Here is a 19,670-nt window from a genome sequence, read left to right as displayed (position 1 = left end):
CTCTTGCTTTATTTCCAAGTAACTTTTAATTTATTTTCAATCCTTACTTTTCATTTGGTTTGAAATAATTAGACTTTTCTTATCTGTAAGCTTGTGCCTAGCTTTTTATCTGTTTATTAGATTTTGGCTGGAAGAAAATAAGAGTTAAAAAAAAAAAAAAAAAAAAAAAACTGTTCCTTTGTAAGAATCCTGCCTTCAAAACTGTCTCTTTGTTCTGGCAAAGTTAGCGTTACACGGGCACATTTGTATTGGACTGATTGTGCTATCGTAAATATGGCTAAATGTTATTGTAAGTTCTCATAAGCATTCATTCAACATCCTGGTCTCCATGGAAACAAAAGGAAAACATTCCCTTTTGTGCACAACTCTCTTCTAATCAGAGCAAGTGGAAAAAGATATGTTGGGTTTGTTTCTTTTTGACCACTTTTTTGGCTAAGGAACCATCTTTAATGGAGGTAACGTTCTTGGATCTGTCAGGTTTCGTAGGGAAAGGGGAAGCCACCTTAGGTATATTTAGTGGAAAATATTGATATGAAGAATTTGACGCCCATACATCATTTGGAAAAATTGCAAAAACAAAGATCAGCAAGGCTTCTTGCAGGAAATTTGGGGGTGTGAGTATTTCACAGAAGCCAGAGGATTTCACAGATTCAGCTATAGTTGCATTTGCCAGAAGAGCAGAAACATGAGGGAAAGAAAAAATCTTTGTATAAGTGAGCCAGACCTCGTCTCTTTCTCTGCAAACTTGCCTTTATCCTCCATTTCCCTGTCCTCTGCTCATGGACACTCACCATCTGGTTTACATTGTGGGCCTCCCCTGTTCTATAGCTTCTACTTAATTCTGGCTACTGGGGAGTCTCAGTTGGATAAGAGGGGCAAGAGAAACAGAGTAGTCCTGCTCCTCCCTCTTCAAGGTTACCTTAGGAAGAGTGTCCAGTGATTGAAGGCACTCAAATTAGTCACTTTTCACACATGAGTGTGTATACATGTATGCTGATATGTGTAGGGGCCAGAGGCCAACACAGGGTGTCTCCTTCAGTCACTCTGAGGAGGTTTTAGAGACGGGGTCTCTTGTTAAACCTGGAGTACACTTCTAGGTTAGGTTGGCTGGTAGCCTACTTCCAAGGTTCTCCGGTTAAGAACGTGTGCTTCTATCTAGCATTGACATGAATTCTGCAGATCTGAACTCAGCTGAGTACCCGAGCACTGCAGATACTTTTATGATCTCGTTGGCTGTTCTTTCCAGGTTTGAAGAGCTGGTCCTTCCCCATCATCTTTTCAGAGCCGAGGGGAGATAACTGCTGATGGTTACTGCTGACACAAGCTCTGGCCGTGTCCACTGAGATCCCAGAACATCCTACATCATCTTGTAAATACTACTTAGTGTTCTTAGAGTATGACACCCCTTTAGTCATTCAGCCGTGGGCATGCTTGCTGACAAGAGTTATTTCTACTATAAGTGTCCAGCTCAGTGGCATATGTGATTATTTTCTGAGTCCTAGGAGACATACATCAAAGCTAGTAAAATTCTTGATCCATGGGATGAAGGTTAAACAGCAGCAAAAACCAAGCATCCGTCACTCACATGATTCTGGCAGTAGAGATAATAAACCGAAACTACAACTTGCAATCCCCATGAAACTGCAGAAATTGATGTCGTCATCAAATATCTGAGAGAGAATGATGGTGATTCCTATGGTGTCCTTATTTAAACTTAATCATTTGGCTAGTCAAATCAGATGGACCAATAAAGTGACAGCTAATTACCCCAAACTTCCTCAGTGATGATGCTGATTGCAGCTGCAGCTCCAGATGTGCCACTCACACTGGGGCAAACAGACACAGCTTGGTGCAGTGATTGATCTGCAACCCTTTCTTGCTCATTCCAATCTGAGAGGACAATCAGAAGCAATTTGCATTTCATAGGAGCAGCAGCATATGTCCTGCGTGCCGTACTCCCACTCTGTGCGAGACTATGCCCACCCTTCTGCTCTGCTGCACACATCTGCAAGAAGCTTCATCATTTGATAACAGGATGTCTTGCTGATCTATGACACTAGTGATATGCAACTGACTGACTTTGCTGGGAAGAAAATAGCAAGGCTTTAAATGTCTTAGATAGATCTGGGCCAGAACGGGAAAGAAATAGCAAAGGCTAATCACATTGGTGAAGTCTTTAAGAGCCTATGACTAGCCTATCTAGCCTAAGGGAAAGATACGTTTTCTATCCCTTCTGTTTTGATGTTAATGAGAAAAAGAAAGGTCTGGTAAGGTTCAGTTCAGAGGAGACAACTCAGTGTGTGTTCTTCATCTCACTAGGTCTTGAGCTGCTGGTTTGTTAGATACAGAGAATGAGGATCTCTCTTCCTCAGGCACACAGCCAATAAAATGACAACGATCTCTGTGCTTGGATCTCCCATAGCTCTGCCACCAATTAATCAATTAATATATATAAATTAAAATTTTAAGATATTTGTGGATTTGTTTTTTTTTACTTACAGAAAGTTTTTTTATCAGCACATTTTTTTTTCCTTATGTCAATCTATCCTGTAATGTTGCCTCCAGTCAAGAAGAATTCTTTATGTCAAAGGAAGGGTATTGCCTTTGGGTTTCTAGTGCTGTGATAAAACATCATGACCAAAGGCCACCTAAGAAGCTGAGGCTTTATTTTATCTTATACTTAGGTAACAGTCTTTCCGTGTGGGACACCCAAGTGGGTTCTCTCATTCTTTCTTCTTTCTTTCACTGGGCCACCTTTAGCTAAGATTTACTTGGTCTTTAGACCAACACTCCTGCTTAAGTTTACTAAATCCTGGTACTACATTAATGAACCCACACACAGGGCTACAGTTTATCTTGGATCTGATAACTAAGGCACATCCCTCTTTTCCTACTGCTGTAGCAGTGACAGTGACTTTTAAAACAGTAGCTGATGTTGTTTGAAGGTACTCAGAAACTTCCTGTTTTCCCATGTTACACGCTCTTTACTTAGTTAGAGCCTTTCAATATCTTCTCAGTAGTATTTTCTTGCTTCAAAATTATGTGCACATGTGTGTGCTTGCATATGTATGTGTATATGTGTGTATGTGTGTGAATGTGTGTGTTTGTATATATGTGTGTGCCTGTGTGTGTGTGTTTGTGTGTGTGTGTGTATGCCTAATAATCATGTGTGTAGGTGCCTGAGGCTAGGTAATAGAGTTGGATCACAGAACCTGGAGTAACAGACTTCATGAGACACTACTCTAGGTTCTGAGCATCAAACTTGGATTCTTTGCATGACCTGCGGGCATTCGTATCTGCTGAGCCATCTCTTCATTCAGATGTTAGTTCTGAGTAACAAAAAATAAATAATTGCAAGTCAGTGTCTCAATCACTGCATAGATGCATACATCTATAAAGTGTAAGCTCTTTATTTAATTAAATCAATTCTGATGGCAAGAATTCTCTATTACATAGAGCAGTTGTTTGAAAAAAGGCAAAAGGCCAGTATATTTATTGTGTTAGGAGATACATGATATTGAGTTAGGGAGTCCATGACTTGGAGTACATGAAATTTCTGACCACCTTGAGATTCTCAGGTAATTGAAAAAAATGAAATAACTTAATCTTCAATGCTGTTACCTAAGGGCCTGCCACACAGAATTGGATTTTTACCCAAAGTATTTTATATTAACCACAGTTACAGAAATAAATCAGCCAAACCAACTTAGTGGAATTTTTAAAGGTCCTTTTTTGGATATTTCCAGGTCATGTGCTACGTATCAGAAACATAATTTTGTAAGCCTATAAAAATAAGAAATGAACAGGAATGTGAATCCCAAAATACTCCTCACTATCATCAAATTAAATATGGGTAAGATCTACTCTTTTAAAATTCTTTAAATAGGTTTTGGCTTTATCTTGATGTAAAGCAATGGTTATAAAATGTACAAAAATGTGATTTTTCTTATAAAAATTCTCCCACCTCAGGGGGTTCCAATTTTTCTCTCTAGTGATAGGGACGTAATTTCTCCATTGCCACTTTTAAAAGAAATTTATCAATAATAATGATGACTTGAAATCTTTTCTTCTATTTTACCCCCAAATTTAGAAAGATAAAAGGAACTACAGAAAATTTGAAACTCTGATTGACATTCTGAAGATCCTCATTTTACCAATATCCAATTGGGCAGTTTTGGTGACTATGTAATCAATACCTTTTGCCATTCACAAATAATTTTTTTTTTCTTCTTCTTCTTTTTTCTCTCTTACAACTTTATTTTTTTTAAAAAACAATGGATACATATACAGATTTTTAAAGGCATTTTGGTATAACGTTATATGAATATTTTTGTCAGTACTTAATTCTTTTAGAGGTTTGATAACATGCATTGAAATTCCACTAGTTACCATAAGCATGAAGTACATGTAAGACAGAATGTAACATGGAAACAGATTTCTTGGTGAGTATAGATTAAGCATAATGATCTTTGAAAACCAAAAACTGCCACAAGGCTATATTCTTAGCTCTAAAAATATGAAGTGCTTCACAAATTTGCATGTCATCCTTGCACAGGGGCCATGTTAATCTCTGTATTGTTCCAATTATAGTATATATGCTGCCGAAGCGAGCACTGCAAATTATTTCTTTAATCAAGTTATCTATTGACATCTCTTTTATTCTTAAGAAGTCTTAGGAATCTCCTGTCCTAGATTCTACTCTGTCAAATACTGATATTAGTTACTTCAGACAGCTGAAACAGTACTGTCTTAGTGAGGCTCCTTATTGTTGCAAACAAGCAACTTACAGCCAACGACGGCAGAGAAAACAAGTTTTCCGTTTGGCTTACCATCTGAAGGGAACCAGTGCATCATGTCAGGAAGTCACAGCTGCAAGAGTGCAAGGTCCCATCATTGCACCTGCAGTCAGGAAGCAGAGAGATATTAATGCTGATACTCAGTTGTAGTTCTCATTTGAATCCTTCAAGAACCCTGGCAAGGGAAGTAGGGCCATCTATATTCAGGATGGGCCTTCCTCTTCAGTCAAACCTTTCTGAACACACCTGGTATACACACCTAGAGATGGGTTTCTATCATGATTCTAAATTCCATAAGGTTAACAGTAAAGATTAGACTTCATAGTTACTTCTAGCTTACCAACTGGTAGCAGCTAGATGTCCTAGGTGGCCATTGTGTAACCTAAAATTTGGCTATTGGTCTCTGAGAAGTTATCAGGAAAGAACAGTTTGGAGTCATAAAAATAATATCTGATGAGGGACTCTTAACAATTGGCAATGTAATAAGGCATTGAGGTATGAATCTTTGGGTTCATGTTTCTCTAATTAAAACACAAGTATAATTCTTGAAAAGTAGACAAGTTCTGTGCAAAATGATGGGCACTCCTGAACTTCAGGAGCACATGGGTTCTTCACAGAAATATGGAGCACGGTTACTTTTCTGGCTTTTCAACATGGTTTTCTTTTGATCATGAATCTTGTCTACCTACTATTGGTTTCTCCTCTCTTCTCTATAATGTAATTACAGGATCTCAATGAATTCTCCCTTATTCTCACCCCATTGCATTTGAGTTCTCTTTTGGGACTTATATATGCTCCATATGTTATTAACCTTCCTGGTAAAAATAATGCTTTACCTCATGTCAAAGAAAATGCTTCTGCTTAGTTGTTATGGCCTTTTCAGTGAAAACAACTTTGTTGGTAGTGTGATGTAGATGAGGAACATCCTTTCCTCCACAGTCAGTTTGTTTTCTGAGACTCATTATGATGTGTCTGGTGGGATCTCTTCATTTATTCTCAAGGAGAAAAAACTATGTTATACCCTATATTAAATGGTATTTCTATTAAGTGGTAACACCTCTGGATTCTTGTAGCTTGTACAGCATCAAGATCAGTGCCCCCCTGCAAACTTATCCTGTGTTTAAGTTATAACTGTTAGACATTGTTAAATACTCAAACTATTGACTTCTAGGAGATCATAAAAATGTTTTCATAACTCTTCCTCAAGAGGCAAACGCAACTTCCTTAGGAAGACTCACTTTGTGTCTAGAGTAGGACATTATGATTGGAAGAGGTATTCTGATTATGGGAAAACATTACAAACAATACAACAATCTGTCTGGATGACTAAATAACATTTTAAATTTAAATTTATTACTTGGAAGCGTGATTAATCACACAGGCCTATAAGCCAAGGGGCAGTGTCTGGCAGCAATCGCCTCCTTGGAGCCTTTTACATCAGGTCAATAGTGTAGTGCATGACCAGCTGAAAAAATCCAATTCCTTTTAAAACAGATCCAGGAGTTTGGGGAATGTTATCATGTTTCATAGTCTTGTTTCTAAAATTTTTCCTTACATGATGTTTCTTCTACAAGAAGGATTAGATTTTTTTTTTCAGAAGAAATTAATGTCCCTGAAACTGGCTGCATAAGCCTTACCTAATCCAACACTGTTGAAAAAGAAAGCACTGCTAATCAATACAGTTTGGATTGATAAAGAGTACTAAAGCTCAATGACACAGATTTGAAAAGTTATTGGACACACTTAAGGACGCCATAAAACATAAACCCAAAACCATAGTATATGTACAAATAACTTATAGTGATAAAAGTGACAAAGCAAAAAAAAAAAAAAAAAAGAAATAAAAACTAAATACAAAATATAAAATTGATAAAAAGAAAATTAAAGTCATGGCATGACAGTATAAGAAAGAGACCCTCTGAAGATACCACTGAGCTCGGTTTCTGCTAGGCACAAGCCCTGTCCTCAAGAGTTGCCAGTTTCCCAAGTGAAACTCCCTTGGAGCAAATTACATTTTCATTTGCAAGTGGTTATCAACTGGAGATTTGCTTCCGGATTAGAGATGTATGGTGTTGATTTGAATTTAAGAGTTAGTTGCCAAAAATAAATGATCCCAACTAGGGACAATTCCAGATAGCAAAATAATGATTTTATTCAAGTTTATTGGAATATGAAGAAGAGATTCAAACATGACAGAGGAGGGTGTTTAAGAGCTGAAGTGAGAGCTGGATATAGATCTCAGCAATAGAGCACAGGCACAGAATGAGAGAAATGGGGTGGGAGGCATCTTGTAGGGAGAACAAGTAGAAAATAACAGAGGATGATGGAGAGAAATTGGCAAGTGGGGAGGCATGAATTCGAAAAATTTTTCTTTGTGATCTGCAATCTATGTTTGCTGATTGGTAACAGGTATGGAGACCGTCTTCCACTGGGTGATGTTGGAAGAATGAGGACCTAAAAGTAATGGCTACACTTCAAGGAAATTGTTGTAAGGTCTTTGAGGGTTGTAAAAGTAGAAAGGGGGCTAAGAGTTTATGCAAATTTCAAAATAAGATGCAATGTCACTGAAGATTCAAAATTAAAAGAATTAGAAGCACAGAAGCTTATGGCCAAGAAGTCTCTCTAAAGTTCAATCAATCTGAGAAGTAGTCTAAGGGCATTTTGGTAAGACCTAAGGTTAGGAAATGTTGGTTTGAAAGCACTTGTTATAGAAGGTCCAGAGAGCTAAAAACAAAGGTCACAAGTTTTATCTCTGGCTTTTCTATGGCTATCGAGAGCTTCTGAGCAGATCACACATGATCAGAACTTTTAGAATAAAGATTTAAATTACAGTATTAGAGGCTGTCTATTAGATTTATCTTCAGCCTCTAAAAAGATGAAAGGTATAAGAATAGAGGTTTATGATGAATCATATGGCATAATAGAAAGGGTCAAACAATTTATTTTCTCATCAAAATATAAGAAGCATCATTATCCCAAATTTTATGCTGATTTATAATACAATTAAGATAGTATTAGTCACAGTGTTAATTTACTCTTTTAGAGTTTCCTTATATAACAAAAAAGAACTTGATTAATTTACAAAGAGTTTCATTTCTCTGTCTTTCTGTCTATGTCCCTGTCTGTTTCTCTTACACGCACACACATACACAGACACATAAGCACAGGAGAGAGGAGGGAGAGAGAGAATGACAGAGCCAGAGAGAGACACAGAGAGAGACAGAGACAGAGACAGAGAGACACAGAGAGATCCTTTCTCAGCTTCTTCAAAGTTTTACAACCTAAATAAACGGCCATTGCTATTTAAGTAATTCTATCCTCAAATAATTTTTATATGCTTCTACACATTTTTCCAGGCATGTGTCTATATGTGGTTAAATTACTAGAACTTGACTTAGCAATAAATGATGGCCCAAAATCCCATTAAGAGAATTAACCATACAATCCTAATAATCTCTCTCATGTTTGTCAGGAAATTTATGTTGCTTCTCCATGAGTTAATGATTTGGGGAAATTTAAAGTATGAGTGAGGCACAATTCCAGACCATTTCTAACCTGATTAAAATAAGGATTTGGACACCACCCCTGTATTTTTCCTGACATCCTCCACTCTTCTAAAGTCCTAAGGTATCCTCAGTTGTTTACCCCAAAGAACTCATGCTGTAGTGACTCTGAAAGTCCCAGATTTGAATTTGACCAGGATAAGAATTTAAGGATCATATTTGAGATTGTGAGTGCTCCCATGGTTTTCTGAAGAAACCACATAGGTACTTCTGAGAAACTTCCAGAAATATATGTCTGACAGAGGGTAGATGACTAGAACTTCTTTTTTTTTTATTGGACATATTTTATTTATACTTCAAATGTTTTCCCCGTTTTCATTCTCCCCTCCATAAACCCTCTATCCCATCCCCCATCTTTCTGCTTCTTTGAGGGTGCTCCCCAACCCACCCACCTACCTACACCCTGGTCTCCCTGCCCTGACATTCCTCTATGCTGGTGCATCAAGTTTTGTCAGGACTAGGGTCCTCTCCTCCCATTGATGTCCATCAAGGCCATCCTCTGTTACAGATGCAGCTGGAGCCATGAGTTTGTCAATATGTACTGTTTGGATAGTGGTTTAGAGCCTGGAAACTGATTGGTTGGTGTTGTTTTTCTAATGGGGGTTGCAAACCCCTTCAGCTTCTTCAGTCCTTTCTCTAACTACTCCACTGGGAATCCTGTTCTCAGTTCAATGGTTGGCTGTGAGCATCAGCCTCTGTATTTGTCCCAATCTAGAAGAGTCTCTCAGAAAACAGCCATATTTAGCTCCTGTCAGCATGCAGTAAAGATCTTTGCCAATCCTACGTAGGATAGAAGGCTAATATCCAATATATACAAAGAACTCAAGAAATTAGATTCCAGAGGATCAAATAAGCCTATTGAAAAGTAGGATATAGAGATAAACAAAGAATTCTCAACTGAGAAATATAGAATGGCTGAGAAGCACCGAAAGAAATGTTAAACATACTTATTCATCAGGTAAATGCAACTCAAAACAACTCTGAGATTCAGTCTTACACCAGTCAGAATGGCTAAGATCAGAAACTCAGGTGACAGCAGATGCTGGCAAAGATGTGGAGGAAGAGGAACACTTCTCCATTGTTGGGGGGATTATAGGCTGGTATAACCACTCTGGAAATAAATCTGGTGATTCCTCAGAAAATTAGACATAATAATAGTGAGGACCCAGGTATACTACTCCTGGGCATATATACCCAAGAAGTGTTCTAACTTATAGCAGGGACACATAACCATGTTCATAGAGCCTTATTTATAATAGCCACAAACTGGAAAGAACCCAAATGTCCTTCAACAGAAGAATGGATACAGAAAATTTGGCACATTTACACAATGAAATACTACTCAGATATTAAAAAAAAGTGACTTCATGAAATTCTTAGGCAAATGGAGGGAACTAGAAAATATCATCCTGAGTGAGGTAATCCAATCACAAAACAAGCATACATGGTATGCACTCACTGATAAGTGGCTGTTAGCCACAAAACTATTACCCAAGATACAATTCACAGACCACATGAAGCTCAAGGAGAGGAACGACCAAGAGTAGATCTTTCAGCATTCTGAACACACAGGATTGAGTTTCTCCTGGTTTTGTAGGTATCTGCTTCTTATTCTGGTTGGAGCAAAGAAGGAATTACCTATGCCAAGATCTGTGGTAGAAGATGTGAAGGCTAAATCCAATGAAATATTCCTTGTTAAGAATAAACAGCAAACAAAACAACAAGAACAAAAACAACAACACCGCATCCAAATCATCATCTGGGTCCTTCAGCTTGAGTTGACAGACAGAGGTCCAAGCTATGTATCTACAAGTCCATGCAATGCTGTGTACTCCACATTCAAGCAAGAAATCTATTCTTACTGATTTTTTAAAATTATCCTTTTAAAATTATGTATGGGAGAGGTCATAGCTGATATGTTTGCTGGGTTCACACCAGGGAATTTTTCTAACCAGTTTTTAAATTTGATGTATTGTGTTTTCAGGTTTGTGACTGTCACTCCAGTTAATAATAAGTGTGTTTGTGACTGGGACAAGTACTCACTGAGCATATAGAATGCCACATTCAATAACCTATTGTTGTCCTTTCTTTTAAGCGTCTGTGGCAGAGAAGCCCATCTCTAGAATCCTCAAACCCAAACCTTAGTAAGAGATATGTGCAGAGGCATGATGTTGAGTTTTGCAGGAACTTAAAGTCATTACAATTCTGTTTTGTTATGCTTTTAAGTTTTCTGCATTTTCATGGGGAGGGCATCTGTAAAAATCTGCCTCCAGACAATACATAAATAATTGATATAAATAAACCTCTCCTCAACTAACCTATCTAGACTTTAATATTCTCTACTAACTTGCTTAAAATCTGTTTTTAGTTGGACAGCAATACCATGGCTCTTAATAAGAGATAAAATATTACTACATTGCTCAGGTTAACTTCACCTGTTGGTTCTTGTCCTCAAGATCTGGGATTGCAAGTGCTTCAGTTTTCACAGTGAAAAGATTTCATTTTAAGTCTCCTCTTTCCCCACTCTAGTGACATAAATAGAAAAAGGGTGATAAAATAACTTTTGGTCTAAAATGTGATGGATTGTCATCTGAAGAGGGAACAAGGCACTGAAAAAGCTTGGTGGTTTGAATTCATGTGACATACTTCTGAAGACATTGGTTCCCTGTCGCTCCCAGGGGTAAAATTTGGCCATAGTGGGCTCAGGTCAAGAGAGCACCTGATGAAAAGTTTTTCCTATTCTTGTTATGTATTCTCTCTGTACCTCTCCAGCTTTGTCATCTACACATTCCATGATATCCTGGCCTTTGGAGGTATTAGAGGACACTAAGAAATATCCCAAATTACATCTTCTTTTACTGGGTCCATGGAGTTTGATTCCCATAAAAGTAATTCTACCTTGCCGGGCAAGGTTTTATTCAGGGTTTTCTTTTATTCAGTGAATATAAAATCCAAACATACTATTATGAGAAAAAATTAAAAACAGCAAAGTTACTATCATGCTAAAAGTGACACAAGATACCTCCTCCTGCCCCAAGATAAACTAGATATGTAATTAGCTCTTCTCCCAGGGCTGTTTTCTGTCTGAGATGGTCCCAGGAACTGAAACCATTTTTTTCAAACTATGTGATTTAAAACATTACTCACTTGTTCAAATAACTCAATGTCCTAGAAACAACTGCTGGATCCCAAAATTGCTAGACCAAGTCTGTGAAAATGAAGACTTTGTCGTTGCTCTGACTTTTTCGTGCATTTAAGTCTACACCATCATCTTACTTGTTGTTTTTTAAAATATAATTTTATTTTGTTCCTTGACAATTTCATGCATGTATTTAGTGCACTCTGGTTCTGCTCAACCTATCCTTACCTGCTCCTGTTTACTTTTCACTCCTGTCAAACTTTGTTCTTCCCTGAATGCCCCCTTTGCACATTGATGACATTTTTAAAAAATGACTCCCTGAGTTTAATTAGGGCTGTCTGTGTAAACATGTGTTTGAAACTGCCCATTGCATATACACAAAAGAAGCTTCAACATCTAATAAGGACACATGCTCTACCATGTTCATAGCAGCCTTATTTATAATAGCCAGAGGCTGGAAAGTGCCCAGATGTCCTTCAACAGAGGAATGGCTACAGAAAGTGTGGTGCATTTGCAAAATGGAGCACTACTCAGCTATTAGAAACAATAACTTCATGAAATTCCTAGGCAAATAGATGGAACTAGAGACTATCATCCTGAGTAAAGTAACCTAGTCACAAAATATCACACATGGTATGCACTCACTGATAAGTGGATACTAGCTTTAGAGAGCTCTGAATACCCAAGAAACAATTCACAGACATTATAAAGCTCAAAAAGAAGAAAGATCAAGATAGGGATGCCTCAATCCTTCTTAGAAAGGAGAATAAAACATTCACAAGAGAAAATACAAGGTCAAATAGAAACAACGATTGAAGAAAAGATCATTCAGAGGTTGCCACATCTGGGGATCAACCCCATATGCAGCCACCAAACCCAAGCACTATTGCTGATGCCAAGAAGTACTTATTGGCAGGAACCAGTTAGAGGTGCCTCCTCAGGGACTTGGACAGAGTCACAAAGATATAGCTGAGCATGCTTGCAGATAACCCTCAAACTGAACATGGGGACCCCAATAAAGGTGCTAAAGAAAGGACTGAAGGAGCTGAAAGGAGTTGCAGCCTCATGGGAAGAACATTATCAACCAAGCAAACCCTCCTCAACTCCCATGGACTAAAACACCAACCATTGAGCACACATTAAGAGACCTATGGCTCCAGCTGCACATGTAGCTCAAGGTACCAGTGTCTGGCATCAATGAGAGAAGAGGTCTTTGGTTCAGGGAGGGCATGTTTTCCCAGTGTAAAGGAATTCCAAGGCAATGGTGTGGAGAAGGTGATTAGAAGTGAGTGCATCTTTGTGATGACAAGTGGAGGGGGAGCAGGGTGGGGGAAAGGGATAATGTTTCAAATGTAAATACAGAGATTATCTAATAAAATTGTTTTTAATGTTAAAAAGAGAAAGAAACTGCCTATTGTAGCCTGGTGGACCCATAAATTTTATATAACTGGAGGTAATTATAGCCCCTACACAGAATACACAATAGTTCACAAAGGAGACTGGGACCCTTAACCTACCCGCCCCCTCCCTAGTCTATGATTGTTCAATGACAACCCTAGTCTTGTGCAATCTCAGTGGTAGCCACCTCAGTTGCTATGAGATCATGAGAGTGTTGTGCCCAGAATAACACATATTCAATCTTTCTCCCTATCTTATGGCTCTTGTGTTCTTTCAGTCTTCTCTTCAGTGGTTGTGCCTACATCTTAGAGTGGGCACCAGAAACATCTTGTTCATGCACAACTTCTCAACCATGGCTTATTCTCAACACTAGAGTAGCCTCGAGTCTCTATATTCGACTGACAATCTTTGCAAAGAAATGTTTTTCAGATTAAGGCCAAGTGGAACATGTTGTCCCAAGATGTATCATTAATGAGACACTTTTGGGCCATGTCTATTTAGGTATACAACAAGAGCAAAATCCCTCCTAGGGCCCAAGACTTCAGACATTTTGTTTATTTGCTTTTGACTGCCTTTGCTGTACCAGGCATAAATTCTCTGTGTAATGAGTCTCAAAACAAAACAGAGATCAACTGGCCCTCCAGTGTGAGTCATGTAATTATCATATCAGTGGGCATTTCTTGCTAATACATTGGTATCGTTGTTTGGGAGGTTCAGGATCTTTAAGACCATTGATAACTTTGCCCCCCCCAGGAGACTTCATGGAAACTTTCAGCATTATAAAAACTCTCCATCAGGCAGGAAGATTTATCAATTCTAGCTTGATTTCTCTAAATATTGTAATATATTGTTTCTTTAGCAATGGGGTTTTTAATCTCAAAACATTTTTTATGGGAAAATAAGAAAATTGAATGAGTATATATTGGTTGGGGGGAGTTCTTTGGTGGTGCCTTCCTGTCCAACAACTTATCACCAGTACAGTTTGTTTGTTTAATGACCCCTGAATTATTAAAAAAAAATAGCATTATCTGTCCACAGAAGCTATCTTCTCTCCCATTCTCTCACTCTTTGCTTGTCTGTTTCCCTGCCTCTGTCTGTCTGTCTGTCTGTCTGTCTGTCTGTCTGTCTCTTTCCCCATGTGTGTTTGTTTGTAGGTGTATTTATCTCTGAATGTATGTATTTCAGTGGGTGAATGACACAAATGTTGGGGTGCTGCAGAAGCCCAAAGATGGTGTTAGCTGCGAACTGACAGATAGAGTGATACTGAGAACTGAACTTGTGCCCTCTGTAAAAGCATCAAAGAGCTTTCTTTTAACTAAGGGCCTATCTCTCCAGGCCCTTCTAAATTTTTAGAATTGCATTTTCTTCCTGATCCATAAAGTGGTAGGTTCACATAGAATCTTTAATAAAATTTTGCTTTATTAGTCTCTGGTTATTAGCCATTTTAGGAGAGAGACCATGTCTGTCCTGTTTGTTGCTATATGCCTATGTTCCAACACTGCTGGGTAAATGACACAATGGTAAAGTTCAACATGTCCTCATACAGACACATAGTCACAAACCCCCTCCCACATTGCACACATTCAGTTACCCATACAGTCATACACTCACTTGAATGTTATTTGTGTTCACATATGAGAATTTTACTTTTAAATTTAAAAGAAGCACATTTATATCTTAATGAGAAAATGTAAATGTCATATTTACATATGAAGATAAGAAATAGGTCAAGGATCTGTACAGCATGTTCAGAGTTTTCCCTGCATATTCTACAATCTTACTGTGAGAAGTAATTCATTATATTTTAAGTTTTATGTCTTTGTTTGGAAAATTAGAAAAAAAAAGAGGTAACCATTCCTTCCTTGGTTCAGGAAGAGAAAAGAAGGAAGCTGACTTTGTTCTTCAGGACCAACTATATCTGATTACAGTGTCCTTGACATTACAGAAATCTGAGATGAGAAAAAGGTGTAGATAGTTATTTTGGAATAAAAGCCATGGTTGTCAAATTCATTTTAAGACAACAGCAAAAATTATTAACATTAATTATCACCATTAGAAATCAAGTTGGAATCTTGAAGTCTTATAGTATATTTGCTAGGCCCAGATAAAAACACTTTTTTTAAAAGAAAATATTATATATATATATATATATATATATATATATACATGTGTGTGTGTGTGTGTGTGTGTGTGTGTGTGTGTATGGAAGAGAGTACTCTTAACTGTTGAGCCTACTCTCCAGCCCTATAAAAACACTCTTAACATTTATTCACAAATAAGGAGTGACAGTTTATATGATTGTGACATTTTCGGGGTGGAGTTCCTTGACTGTCTTCATGAAATTTGTATTGTTTCATAGTAGGAAGTCTAATTGCTCACATATTTAGCTTAAGCTTTCTTGTGTGTTCCTTGGAGGCTCCTCTGTGAGAAGAGTAAAATATGACAAAATATAGTATTCATACATAAAGGAACATTGCATGAATATGCACTGTAAATTATGCAATGGTGTTTGTTACTTATACACAACCCTCTTTGATACTAATAACATTATTGGGAATCTGTATAGTCTATAAAGGAAATGACCACAGGCTGTGGGATGGCAAATGAGTCTAATAATGTGGGTATTAAAAAAGTATTCAGGGTCTGTGCTGACTAATTTTATACCAGTTTGACAGAAGGTAAAGTCATCTGAGGGAAAGCAACCTCACCTGGAAAAAATTCCTTCATAATATCAGGTTATAGGCATGTCTTCTTTTTTTTAAATTAGTGATTGATGAATGTCTAGTCCATTATGGGCAATGCCACCCTTGGGCTTTTGGCTCTAGATTCTGTTAGAAAGGAGCCACGGGAGCAAGCTAAAGAGCAGCATTCCTTCATAGCTTCTGTGTCAGTTCCTGCTTCCAGTTTTCGGCTTGGTTTTATTTCCTACTTTGACTTCATTCAGTGATCTCCTATCCCAGTTTTGCGAGCCAAATAAGTGTATTCTTAACCACGTTGTTTGGTTATGATATTTCAGCACAGTAATAGTAACCCTAACTAAGATAGAATCAGTGTTTAGAAGGTGATATAAATACAGATATTTTGTTACACAATAAAATCTAATTTGGATGGGATAAAGGATGGTATAGTAATAGCTAACTCAGCTCAAAATTGACCATCAATGAATCTATTTGATTTTTTTTTTGTTCTTGTTGTTTTTTAAAAAAAAAGCTTTGTAACTCACAAAGAAAAACATTATCTTGTTATCTTTGCTTGTCATCTTGGAATATAAAACTGAAATCAGCAAAGAAAAGAAAATTAGAAAATAACTGACTAATTATTCTCCATTTTCTCTTAGAGTCAAGGACAGCCCATTTAGTTATAGCAACAAAGGAAGAGGGAACTAAAAATGAGCGAGTGTATATAGCATACATACATTATTCTACCATTTCCCACACACTAGCCAGGTGGAAAAGAAGATGGACAAGCATAGGAGGCAGATCTAGATCGAGGCTGTCTAGAATGCACTTTCTATCTGACAGCTCAGATCTAATCAGTCTTACCTTTAGCTTCTTTACCAGATGATGATATCCATCTCCAGGTATCTAGAGGGATTAAGTAGGATGCAGGAAAGGCAACAAGCATGACTCATCCTATATGTTGAAAAGTCGATAATAATTTCCTTTGTCTTTATCATCCTTAGTAAGGAGGAAGTAGTTTTAAGATAGATTTAGTTACATTGTTCATAATTCCTGATGGCTCTTTGAAAATAGAGGGTCTCTATATTTAGCTACTACCTAGTATTCTCATTGAAGAATTGTTTTGTATTGTAATGGTTCACATAAGGACTGATTAGTACTCTCCAGTGTCCAGAGCCAATCTCTGTATCCCAGCACATCTGTGCTTTGCAATTAATGAGTATCCACTAAATACTTTTAAAACAAAAGTATTGAAGAGAATGTGGAGGCTGTAACTGCACGGAGATACATCCTCAGGAAATTACCTCAGCTTCCTACACAGAGCTTATCTAACTTACCTGTATGTCACAATGACCTGGGGGAACTTTCGAGGACCAGAATAACAAATATGTGCAATTAACAAAATTGGCAGACTATCAACTTCAGAGACATGAAGCCAAGGGATTTGTACTCACAACAATTTCCTGATAATTCTAATATCTCTCAGGCTTCAAACCTGTCATTTGGTGACTGGCATTATCAGAATGACTAAGGGCCCTGAAACCATTGGAGCAGACACAGAGTCCTTTGTGAGGTATAGATTTCCCAAGAAGAGGCCCATCACCTCTTGGAGAAGCCCCTGGCTAAGCATTGTCTTTCTAACATTTAAAGCACACAAGCACACAAAGAAACCTGCACATCTGAATAATCAGAAAAACCCAGAGCTTCTTAAAATTGAGAACTAGAAGTAAGCTATGATCACTACTTCACTGGGTGAGAAATATTTTGTGACATTGTATTTAAAATAACCATCACTTCTCAAATTTTGCTGTACTTATATGATTCCTGACCTGCCTCATATGTCCTTAGTGACCAGTTGGATTGAGAAACTCAATAATCACAGGGAAGAGCATATAAAATGTTGTTTAGAAGGTATTGTTTTTCCACTTTATTTGCAAAAGAATTATTTCTTTGTATTTCAGTTTTTAACTGGTATAAAATGGGATGAATCGATCGTAAAATTTCTCAGCTAACTAATATTTTATGCCACTGAAACAGACTTTTCAATAAGCAGCTGCACAAAGAATATCTCCACTGATTGATTCAAGAAGGATTGACACTTTAAAAAATATTTTTTACTGGATTCTTTCTGTTGTTCTTGTGTATTCTGTTAGAAAGGAATGTGCTGGCTAGGTTTGCAGTGAAAAGTACCATTCTAGAGCATCTAAGGTACACTGAATCAACCATTCATGCTAGGCACTGATTCACTACACTAGAAAAAGATGCTTGTATTTCCCAGTTGTTCTCGGACTGAAACTTCTACCTCCCACTTTCAATGGTAAAGCCATGTGTGACTACATGGAGCTCTGAGTTAAACTGGAATAATCTCGTTCTTCCAGCATTTTTAATGATGTCACAACTACAAAATCTCAGTGAGAGTGCCATATAACAAAATAACTTGTGCAGATATTCAGGAAGGGCATTATTCTGGTTATCCTGTAATGGTGCTTTTGTGAGTCTGGTATTGAGTTTTCTAGCATTTTCTATTACTTTTTCATGCCCATTTCTTTGCCAGTAGCACACTTTCGTTCTTAGAATAGGTGTGCAAGTCTTAATACCTAATACATATATTTTCCTATCTTATTCTTACATTTCTCTTTGAATTAGTCATTTTGTTGAAAAGGGAGCCAAGGGAAGAATAAGAAAAATATTTATGAACTACATATTTTACATAGAGTTAGTATCTAGATTTACAAAGAACTCAAACAACCAATAAGAAACAAAGAACCCCATTAAGCATAGAATGTGGAGATTGCCAGAGAGTCCTCAAAGATGAAGTACAAATGCTTGAGAAATATTTTTTGAAGTATTCAATACCATTGGCCATCAGGAAAATGCAAATAAAACCTACTTTGAAATTATATCTTACCTCAATCAGAATGGCCAGGATTAAAAAATTTAAAAAACAAGACAAAGTAAAACAGATGACTACAAACGCTGGCATGGGTATTGGGAAGTAGGATACTTTTCTCTGCTCTGTGAATAAAAACTACTTTAGAACCAAGTAGAGTGAGTATGTGAGAAGCTGGAAATATATCTACAAGAAGAGTCAGCTGTACCACTCCTGAGCATACGTCCTAAAGACTTCATTCATTACAGTGATGCCTTCCCCTTGTCCATTGCTACTCTAGTCACAGTATCCAGAATGTGCAAATAGCCTAGATGTTCATAAGCAGATAAATGAATAAGTAATAATAAAAAAGAGTACAATGGAATATTTATTCAGCCATTAGAAAAAATGAAATTATAAGATTCACAGATAAATAAATGGATGTAGAAGCAATTATTTTGAGCGAGGTAACTCAGACCCAGAAAGGTAAGTGTCACCCACCCACCTGAGTTTTAGATGGTGACTTTGAAAAAACTATATTTTACTTAGTTTTAAAAATACTTATTTTTCTATGGTGCTTGTTTATAAGTACGAGTACCTACCTGATCTCCAGAGCCTGAGTTACAGGCAGTTTGGACCTGCCTAACATAGAATCTGGTAATCAAACTCAGGTTCTTTTGAAGAGCAGTATATACTCTTAACCACTAACTTATCTCTCCAGTATCATGGCTTTGAGGCTTTAGATACGTGTATTTCATTTGGCATACTCACAAAGGTCAGGAAATTAATAAGGGTCTGTTGAAAGGGGTAGGTAAGGAGTGGGGTAGAACACAGTAAAATGAAGAGGGAAGTAAGAATAATGGAATAGGAAGAGTCAAATCAGGGGGTGGATAGGAGGATGGAATGGGGGGAGGTAGAAAACAGACATTAATGACCCTGTGTAAAGAGTAGTTAGAAGAATGAATGAATCTAAAAAGTCCCTAAACTATAAACATATACATACATTAAAAGAACCAAAATGGAATTCACCTATAATACAAATACAATGTCTCTACAAGATACCACAGACTACCAACTCAAAAGACCAATACCAGAAATTGGTTGCTTCTTTTGGGATTCTTGTCCAGGAAATTACCATTTACCATCTTCCCCTAAAATATTCCAGTTATTGTCATTGCTTTTGGTTATTCTCCACAACTTGATAGTATGATTTTATTGTCCAGACAT

The sequence above is a fragment of the Micromys minutus genome (assembly GCF_963924665.1).
Source record: "Micromys minutus genome assembly, chromosome: 4".
Lineage (NCBI taxonomy): Eukaryota > Metazoa > Chordata > Mammalia > Rodentia > Muridae > Micromys > Micromys minutus.
Note: the sequence above shows the minus strand (reverse complement) of the source record.